The 10,151-nt window shown below is 38.9% G+C and overlaps 1 long non-coding RNA gene across 25 annotated transcripts; it reads left to right on the plus strand.

The window, feature by feature from the left end:
• Nucleotides 1–596: 596 nt before the first annotated feature.
• On the plus strand, nt 597–8,081 carry LOC119308255. Of its 25 annotated transcripts, none has more exons than XR_005149967.1 (10): nt 598–1,174; nt 1,304–1,417; nt 1,497–2,191; nt 2,763–3,132; nt 4,412–4,528; nt 4,873–5,151; nt 5,285–5,388; nt 6,466–6,717; nt 6,832–6,970; nt 7,595–8,078. It is a non-coding gene; the product is annotated as an uncharacterized LOC119308255 (long non-coding RNA). The 25 variants fall into 25 exon arrangements; XR_005149973.1 differs by having other exon boundaries at nt 5,063–5,151; XR_005149972.1 differs by adding an exon at nt 7,035–7,086 and having other exon boundaries at nt 597–1,174; nt 2,763–5,151; nt 6,832–6,949; nt 7,595–8,081.
• Nucleotides 8,082–10,151: the final 2,070 nt, after the last annotated feature.

Genomic DNA, 10,151 nt, shown 5'->3' on the forward strand with positions numbered 1-10,151 from the left:
ACTTGTGAGAGAAGTTTAGTCAACGGGTCTGCCAAATTCAGATCCATATGTATTTTGCAAATTTCTATGTCTACAATGCTCTGTACGGAGCCATTTTAGCTAATTGCTCTCACTTTCAATATATATTCAGATTGAGACTTAGAGTCATCTGGATCAGTGTCAAAACTTGCATCGATGTAACCCTTTACGACGAACCTTTTGTCACCTCCATAATCGAGAAACATATCTTTATTGCACTAAGGATAATTTTGACCGCTGTTCAGTGATCTACTCTTAGATCACTATTGTACTCCCTTGCCAAACTCAGTGTAGGGTATGCAATAGATCTGATACACAACATGACATTTAAAACAAAACAGAAGCTAGCCAACTCGCTCCCAGAATGCTCCCTCAATCATCTCCTTCGTTGACCGTCTGATCTACCTTCTGGCGCGTCTGAACTGTCGGATCTTCATCTGCAGTCAAACCTAATTTTACTTCACGGTTGTTTTTGTAGTCCAATGACAAGTGGGCTCATGTCGGGCGCTCGTTGGCTGGGTTGGCCCTTTCCGCGTGCAGGAGGACTTGCCCCAATCAGCTCGGGCGCTCCGCACCCAATCACCCGCGTCTCGCGGCTCTTGCCCCACCCCAGCCACCAAACATGGAACCCTAGCCTCCTTTCTCCTTCCCCTCGACCCCCACGAGCCACTGCACCCCTCCCTCTCCCTTCCGTGCGTGTGCTCGGCCAAGGACGCCGCCGTCGCCCTCGGCTCCTCCTCCACCACCTCGCCTTTTTCTCCTCCTCGCCTTCCCATCGCTCGCGTGCATGTCGCCGCCGTCGGAGAACAGGATTGTGCGGGTCGCTTCCTCCTTTTCCTCCCGCCGGATCTAAGGCGTGCGGTCGTGGAGCCGAGCCTCTCCGGTGGCGGCGGCAAAGGGTGACCACATGGATCGGTCCTTGCAGGAGAGAGAGAGAGATGCGAGAGAGGGAGAGAATGAAGGAGAGGAGGGAGGCCCGGCAGCGACGGGAGAGGGTCACCGACCGGCGCCGGCGAGGTCAGGTGCGACCTGGTGGTTGGTGGTGGCTTGATCCACTCCTGGATCCTTCTTCCACTTCTCCACTGCCTAATATGGGGCACCGGTCAGGGAGCACGGGATCGATGTTCTGCGGCTCGAGGTTTGCTTCCTTTCTGAGGTAATCTCTATCTGGTTACCCTTCTATTATCTCATATCTGGTTTGTTTCTTGTCCAGTGTGTGATCATATTGGGTCTCCAGGATCTTGTGCTCCTACTATTCTTGTCTGAACTTTGTTAATTTTATCAGAAGAAGCAGGAGCAAAGCATATGCTTGCTCTTCCATGGTGAGTTTGGAGTTTACCCTCTGTCCCTGGAAGTTGAAATTGGCTATCATGCAAGCGATGGCCTTTTCTTAGCCATGGTGAGTTTGAGGCTTACTCTCTGTTCTTGCTAGCTAAAATTGGTTTCTCGTTGAATAATGTTCATCATACTATACTCAGGAATACAAAGGAAGCTACAAAATTGTCATATCGCATTTTCTTGAGATATCCGTCAAGGGAATCTGATTGTACCCAAATGTGATAGGTCCCACTCTTCGGCAGCTTGAATTCGAAGTTGTAGTGGCTGAACAAGACTAGGATCATGTTTATGATGCGTTTTCCATCGATACAGAGGTATGAATCATATGGTTGACATTGGTAAAAACTCTCAGTGAGCGCCCTACCTCCTGAATTTAATAGTGAGAAGCTGTATATTACTTTTAGGTGTAAACAAATAGTAAAAGATGAGGTAGCCGTCTCCTACTGAATTAATAGTGAGAAGCCTACCAGCTGAATTTTATTCTTACATGATATGTGATATGAAGTATTATTTATATTTACTATTTAGGATGTATGCATATATGTTACTGGCTAGCATGATACCGTCTCCTACTGAATTAATAGTGAGAAGCCTACCAGCTGAATTTCATTCTTACATCATATATGATATGAAGTATTATTTATATTTACTATTTAGGATGTATGCATATATGTTACTGGCTAGCATGATACTGTTAGCGGAAGCTGTAGTGCTTTTTATGGTCGACGGTGGCATGCCGCTCCAAGCCACACTGCTTTCCATCAACGCCGACAACCACAACAGGGATGGATCCAGCCGCCAAGAGGCACGGCGGTGGCCTGCTCCCAAGCTGCAGGTGAGAACGTGACACGGCGGTGGCTGGTTTGCATAAATATTGATCAATGTGTTCTGAGAATATTTTGTGAGGTATCATGATTGGCATATCACAGGTTGCTAGAGCTGTTCAAGCAGACGCGTGCGTTCTACTTTTGTTACTTAGTTTAGTTTGAATAGGTACCGTAACAAGGCTAGGTTCAGTAACTATTTTTTTGCTTTTTTGCATAACGTCTGAATCAAATGCTCAAGTTAGTATGCATTGGTTAACAATGGCAGGGTCATTGTGGTGCCTGTTGGGCCTTTAGTGTTGTGGCAATGCTGGGGCCAAACTAGATTTCATAAAGAAAGGTAGATGAAGAATCTATCGGAAGATTTTGTTAAATGAAACTTGCATTTTGATGTTATGAGCGTAAAAATATATTTTGCATTTTTAGGAAATAAGATAATAGGACCAGCTAAAGGAAAACTTTGGTTAAAATATTGCTTTATTTGTTTGTGCAACCAGGCTTATTTGGTTCTCATCGAAAGATAACTGGACCAGCTAAAGGAGAACTTTTCTGAACTATTTCTTTATTTGTTTGTGCAACCAGGCTTATTTGGTTCTGATCGGAAGATAATTGGACCAGCTAAAGGAGAACTTTCCTGAACTATTTCTTATTTGTTTGTGCAACCAGGATTATTTGGTTCTGATCAGAAGATAATTGGACTAGCTAAAGGAGAACTTTGCTGAACTATTTCTTTATTTGTTGGTGTAACCATGCTTATTTGCTTCTGATAATTGGACCGGCTAAAGAAGAACTTTGCTGAACTATTTCTTTATTTGTTTGTGCAACCAGGCTTATTTGGTTCTGATCGGTTTCTTGCCTAGGTTGTATAATGTCTCCTCTCTGCTCTCGTTCCCTCCTTACCTTCACCCATCTTCAGGCGCAAATGGAGCTGCGGCGGTGACGTCATCACCTGGTATTGCACTTCTACCCCCTGGCTTGAACCTGAAACCTCCATGTGCTCTGTAGGTGTAGATTCAGACGTCACCAAAGCCCTTTTTGTGGGATTTACAAAATTCATTCTGTAACATTGTAAATGGGTGTAAATTCAGACGTTGCCAAAGTCAAGTTTGTCCTACTGATTTCCTTGGTATTCCATATATTATGTGCCCTGTAGGCCTTATTGCTTTCCTAGCTTGGTAAGTTAGTATGCATGAATTTTGTGGGTGTGTGTGCATTTGGATGCTGGCTTAGATGTCATGCTACTTAGCTCATTAGTTTGCTTCCCATCTTGCTTCCATGTTTTTTCTTCACCATGTTATCTTTAGCCTTCCACGCCACTGATTTGGTTGGTTTATTTCCTTGCATAGTTCTCCTTGTTTGCCACTAATAAATACAACAATTATGTGATGTCTGTATTTATAATTTTAGCTAATGTGTCTCTTTTATTATTATTATCATCCTCTATGGTTAATCACACATTTCATTGTTGTGCTTCGAAGTCTATGGTGTAGTACATGCAACATGATACAATCCGCAATGGTTAATAAAACTAAATATGATAGCAAATGAAAACTATTGTGATGCATTGAACTATGATGGACACATAACAAAAGGCGTGCAATAACTCTAACTTTATTCCACTGACGAGATGCGTCAAATTTATTGTACAGTATGTTCTAAATTTATTCCACTGACAAGATGTGTCAAATTTATTCAATGTTTTTTGTATTGTGGTCGATGCAGTCCCATTCTTCAACCACAAAACATTAGGGATTTCATTTCTTATGTCTTCGGGTGCAAAAGTTGCCTTATATGATGCATCAAGAGCTTGGTGAACTGTTTTGCGTTTTGTTGTTTTTCAGTATAGAAAATATATTAGTCCAATTTTTTTCCCTTGACAAAGCTTCCATTTCTTATGATTCATTAACTGAAGAGCCATGATTGATTTCCCAATATACAATTTTTATACTGTTTTTGCTAGAGCATTGTGCAATGTGGATAAGCTGATCGCTTCTGTTTTGGTTACAGGGAAATGCCTCTTCCTTTTCTAGCATTTGCATTTGCTTACAGGGAAATGCAAGCGGGACCTGTTTTGGTTCGAGTAATTATGCTAGGAAATGTAGTCAGAGGTTTAGCCTACAAAATTAATCTGTACACGCTATGAAGTAATGGAACATTATATGTTTTTGTAGCAGACCAAAATAACAAAATTAGTGAAGATCCTAACAACAATAATCGAATGATTCATATAGAAATCAGGTTTCCCTCTCAGGTGGGGAGGGACAGATGTGGCTGCATCAACGAAGTGACAGAAGAAGGCTGCGTTGGTTGTACTCCGGGCACTGCCGCCTCCATCCCTGCTCCATCAGGTTTTCTATTAAAGGGAATTAAACCATGGATATTTTTTCATCACATACATGGATTTATCGTGCCTCTGCGCCATTTGGCTCAACGGGTCATCAGACACGATCACAACATCATATATATTGAGTGACTATGAACTTCGATACAGACAAAAAAGAAAGATCATGAACAATAAAATATATATTTGCTCAAATTTTTGTTTTCAATGGCAAGCAAATAATTTGTTTACTTAGGAAATGATGTTTCATGTCACACACACCAAAGTAAGAAACAGATTCCTTCCTCTTTACTTGCAGAGATCAACAAATTATTGCGCTTACCTGATACAATTATTTTCTTTTGTTTGGAGCGTTCCCTGTGATCGTCAGGGATATCCTGCAGAACAATACGGAAATCCATCATCGGCAAAAATATCGAGTAGAAATCAAGCACGCGTAATAGGAGTGCATATGGACGATCTGTCTACTCTCTGGTCTATTTTTAAACAGACATGTTGGCCTTTTCTTACATAATCAGCCTACTGTTTCTATTCCTCGCAGGTCATTTCACTTTCTGTCAATAGGCATTGATCTCCATGTTAACTTGGTGTAAGGTAGTCTTGACGATGTGTTGAGGCGGTCTGCTCAGTGTAAGAACAAATAGTTGGCCGCTCCCATTTGTATCTCATTTCGTAATCATCGCAAGCTATGCCTATGTCAATATCTAAATGTTTTTGCTGTTTTTTTCTCCTCCTTAAATCAATATTTTCTTTTGATTTGTAGGACCGTTAGTAAGGTTGCTCATCGGCAAGCGAAAGAGCTTTGTGCATTCTTGCATGGTTAAGGAAGAATTTGTTATTTGAAGTATGCACTACAGATATTGCAAGGTATTTTTGTTACCAGATTCATATTTTTTGGGACCTATGTACAGATAATAATTCTTAGTTGCAGTTATTTTTGTCCTAGATAGTGGTTCCTTGGAAAGCAGTTTAATTTCTTGCATTGATTCCTCATGCTATAAGCCACACCTTTCCTATTTTGTTAAAGAAGTGAATTCATTCCTAAACTTACACCACCAGTCAGCGTAGCCACTAGGCCAGGCCATTCAAGAAAACTTGCTGCCACTACAGTTCAATTGTTAACTATGCCTGCGAGTAATTCTAATCTACAGTTTTATCATGTATAGCTGGATCCAGAAAATGTAGAGAAATTTTTACAAGAGAAATAAAGTGCATAGGTTACGCCTCTTAATTTTTCTTCAACTGTTTTTGGTAAAATTCCTTACCTAGGCATCAGTATATTTCGTGACAGGAATCTGCACTATGTTCTTATGCTTCTAGCAATACCAATCTTATTTTATTTCTTGGTGGAATTGCTTACCTAGGCATAAAAAAATGCCAAAAGAATCTGCACTATGTTCTTATGCTTTCAGTAATGAGCGTCTTGTTTAGATTCTCGGGGTTTTAGCCCTGCTGACTTCTGAATAATGATTCATTCATGAGATTGGCTGTAGAATTGCTTACCTAGGCATAAAAAACGTAAAGAAGGTGAGATTGGCTGCAGTTTTGATGTACTTTTGTAATGTTTTCATGTTTGTGCATACTTTATTGGTTTGCTTGAAACTGCATTTTAATCTGTTCTTGTAGGCTCTACAGGATCCAGTGATGGATCTGAGTGTCAGCACTCGAGTTATAAGTTTCTTCTAGCATGTAGACACACTAATTAGATTCAGGAATTATTTGGTACATCTAAGCTTTGCGGCATCATGTGTAGAGGGTCATGTTAATAAATATATCTGGCCTGCACTTAGATGTTCTTTTCTTGTAATTGATAACTCATACGAATTCTGCAACATATTGTGCATAGCAATACACCTCTATTGAAATACTACTTTCTTATTCCCATTTCAATCCCACACCTGACTTTACATCATTTCTAATCTCCTCTTTTCTCCTGAATTTTAGTCTACTTCAGTAATGCTGTGGCATGCCGCAAAACAACCACATTTTGCTGCTGTGATTTGGTCCATCCTGTGCATTTCAGTTCCTGGTGATCTCCAATGTTTGTCAGCTAATGCCACCAGGAGGGCTGCCCACCCAAGACTTGTAATGTGGGCATCGGTACTGTCCTTTGACATATTTGGAAGTCACTGTCGTTTCAACTCCGTCAGGTGCCAGGCCAAGGATGTTACTCATCGCTGCTGTGAAGACCTTGCGGTGTGGTGTCGGTCGTTCACATCTTATACTAGAATATATAAACTGAGCATCATGTCTGCATCCATGCTATTTTTTGGTTTTCTTTAATCTAACCACCAATAGTATGATATATAGGATCTCTGGACAAACAACCACAATGGGAGCATTGTTTGGTGCAGCACTAACAATAGCCACTACAATGGCCAGTGAAGCTACAAATTAACAGCTGGAGCAAGGAAAAGGACCTTCGAGAGTATGGAATAATGAATACAATGTATTGTCTATAGTTCCAACTCCTAATGTCAACTTAATGTCAACCTCCCTCTTGATCCAACTAGGAACATAAAAACCAAATGGGATATCATTGAGTGGACTTTAGATGGCCATGCTGTGAGTACACCATTGGTATCTGAATCTGCTTTGTATAATTAAGACACACTTTCTACATATCGCTGCTATATTGGTACCATGTGATCACTTAACATAAGTGTGACTAGCCTATTTGCTTGCCTAACTGTGTGATTGCATGTAGTAATGCATGGCTTCTCTATTTAAATGAAGAGTTGTGTTTATCATAATAATTATATACCACAGACTTGTTTCTTTCTATTTATATAATAATGCAGTTCGTCTTCTACCATATGTTTTCTTCATTACATGTCTTCTAATTGTTCATCTTTTTTTCTCTTTCGGCGACAAAATAACTTCGCGTTTCAAAATATTTAGTACGCCATCATGGTCTTTCTTAAGGGTGTTCAGGCCTTTTTTTACTTATATAAATTAGCGGTCTTCTATTCATGTTGCAAACCCCAATATGGCATCTTGCCATTCCCCATGATCCACATAGTAAGTATGGATTTATTTAATGATAATATGATATCATCTGCCTTTTCTTCAGGATAATCTGACACCTAATAAGGATCAAGAGAACAGAGATGCTAAGAGGCAACATTTTGGGTTTAAGGATATAAACAACATGGCTTACGAGGATTTGGACTGCTGTTATTTTAGTTCCACTCTTAAATATTTTGGTTCTTGAAGGCCTGACTTTCCTGGTGGAGTAGGAGCAAAATAATTCAGAGGCTTTAAAGCTGCTGCACTTTAGTAGTTAGGATCAATTCTTTGTTTTGGTTTGAAATGCTCCCCAATTCCTCCTATTTGATTGATTCATCTGATGGTCATTTGTCAGGCAAATAAACAGAAGGCATATGTATTGTTTTGAGTGAAGCCATCCATACAAGTCGATATATTAATTATCCCATATGTGGAATTCAAGATATAGAGAAATGTTATTGTTCTTCTGCTAATTGGTTGCTTGACCAAATGTACTATAAATGATGTTATTATTGTACCAGATATAAAGAAATGTTATTATTCTTCAATTATTGAGATGATAGAAGTACTACTTAGCAGTTTTGTCTCTGACTGAACGAAGCTCTCCAGGAAGAAGGGATAAATAAGTGATGAGGAAAAAGGGCTAAACAAGTCACCCGATTCATGGGCCGAACTGGCTGCCATACGACTGCTTTGAAATATTCCACATAAGTACTCTCTTTTTTCAAACACACAGAAACAAAGTTGATAGAAACACTACTCTTTCTAAAATAGCATAAATATACATATGTTTTTAGTAAAGAAGATATGTACTCTTATAGAAGGGTCTAAATTCTTACCCCGCGTACTTGCTCAAACAAAAGATTCTTGAAAAATACATATATTTTCAACACGACGTTGTTTTGAATGAGACTCCACGCTACCAAAGTAAATTGTGCATGTACATCTTATTGTAGACAATAAACCTATATGTTTTTACTAAGGGGGATTAAATTTGTTACGGTATGTGCATGTTCATAGCTAAAACATGTTTTTTAGAATGCGCACATAGATTAAAAAAGATACATGTATTTTCAGCGGCATGATTTTGGATGGGACTTTGTGCTACCAAATTAGAATGTGTATATACATCTCATTATAGACAATAAAATCATGCCGCTATTAAATTATAGACATTTAAAGGGGGTTAGTTTTGTTACATGGATTTTGTTTCAAATAGAACTTTGCTATCAAATTTAAATGTGTATATACATCAATTGTAGACAACAAGGCCCCGTTTTTTCCAACTAAGAGAGATTAAATTTGTTGTCATATGTGCTTGCCCATAACAAAATCAACCAAACCATGGATTTCTTTTCATCCATGTTTGTGCTACCAAATTAGAATGTGTATATACATCTCATTATAGACAATAAAATCATGCCGCTATTAAATTATAGACATTTAAAGGGGGTTAGTTTTGTTACATGGATTTTGTTTCAAATAGAACTTTGCTATCAAATTTAAATGTGTATATACATCAATTGTAGACAACAAGGCCCCGTTTTTTCCAACTAAGAGAGATTAAATTTGTTGTCATATGTGCTTGCCCATAACAAAATCAACCAAACCATGGATTTCTTTTCATCGCTAACATGGAATCAGCAGGTTTCTGCGCCATTTGGCGTAAGAAAATCAACTAAACCATGTTTTTTTTCTTAGGTTTCTTATCTTTTTCCCTCTTTTTTTGCAGGAAAAATATGCATGGCCAGGTTTCTCATCATGAAAACCATGTTTTCAAACTTGCTAAAAAAAATACAACCATGCCAACTTTACTCTCTCATTATAGTGCCCATATTTTCAAACTGAACATATTCATATTATGCAAAGTTTCCCTTTTCCCAGACTATTATTTAACAACGTAATAAACATGTTTAAAAAATAGCATGATTTAGTTGAAGGTTCTTGCAGCATGAAACTATTTTCATCGACAACATGTCTTCAGCAGGTCTCTGCGCCATTTGGCGCAACGGGTCAACTAGTACTTTATAGAACCTATGGCTGAGGCATAGGGAATGACTTTGATTCTCTTTCTATCTTCTGCCGTTGTCGGGCTTTGAGTCTTACTCAATTTCACACCTTGTAACACAGGCAAGAACTCTTTCTTTGATTGTTCCATTTTGAACTACTTCAAGATCTTGTCAAGGTATGTACTCATTGAAAAAACTTATCAAGCGTCTTAATCTATCTCTATAGATCTTGATGCTCAATATGTAAGCAGCTTCACCGAGGTCTTTCTTTGAAAAACTTCTTCAAATACTCCTTTATGCTTTCTAGAAAATTCTACATTATTTCCGATCAACAATATGTCATTCAAATATATTTATCAGAAATGTTTCCCACTCACTTTTTAGTAAATACAGGCTTCACCGCAAGTATGTATAAAACTATATGCTTTGATCAACTCTATTCCAACTCCGAGATGCTTGCACCAGTCCATAGATAGATCACTGGAGCTTGCACATTTTGTTAGCACCTTTAGGATCGACAAAACCTTCTGGTTGCATCATATACAACTCTTCTTTAAGAAATCCATTAAGGAATGTAGTTTTGACATCTGATACGTCCATTTTGCATTATGG

The sequence above is a fragment of the Triticum dicoccoides genome, chromosome 5B (assembly GCF_002162155.2).
Source record: "Triticum dicoccoides isolate Atlit2015 ecotype Zavitan chromosome 5B, WEW_v2.0, whole genome shotgun sequence".
Lineage (NCBI taxonomy): Eukaryota > Viridiplantae > Streptophyta > Magnoliopsida > Poales > Poaceae > Triticum > Triticum dicoccoides.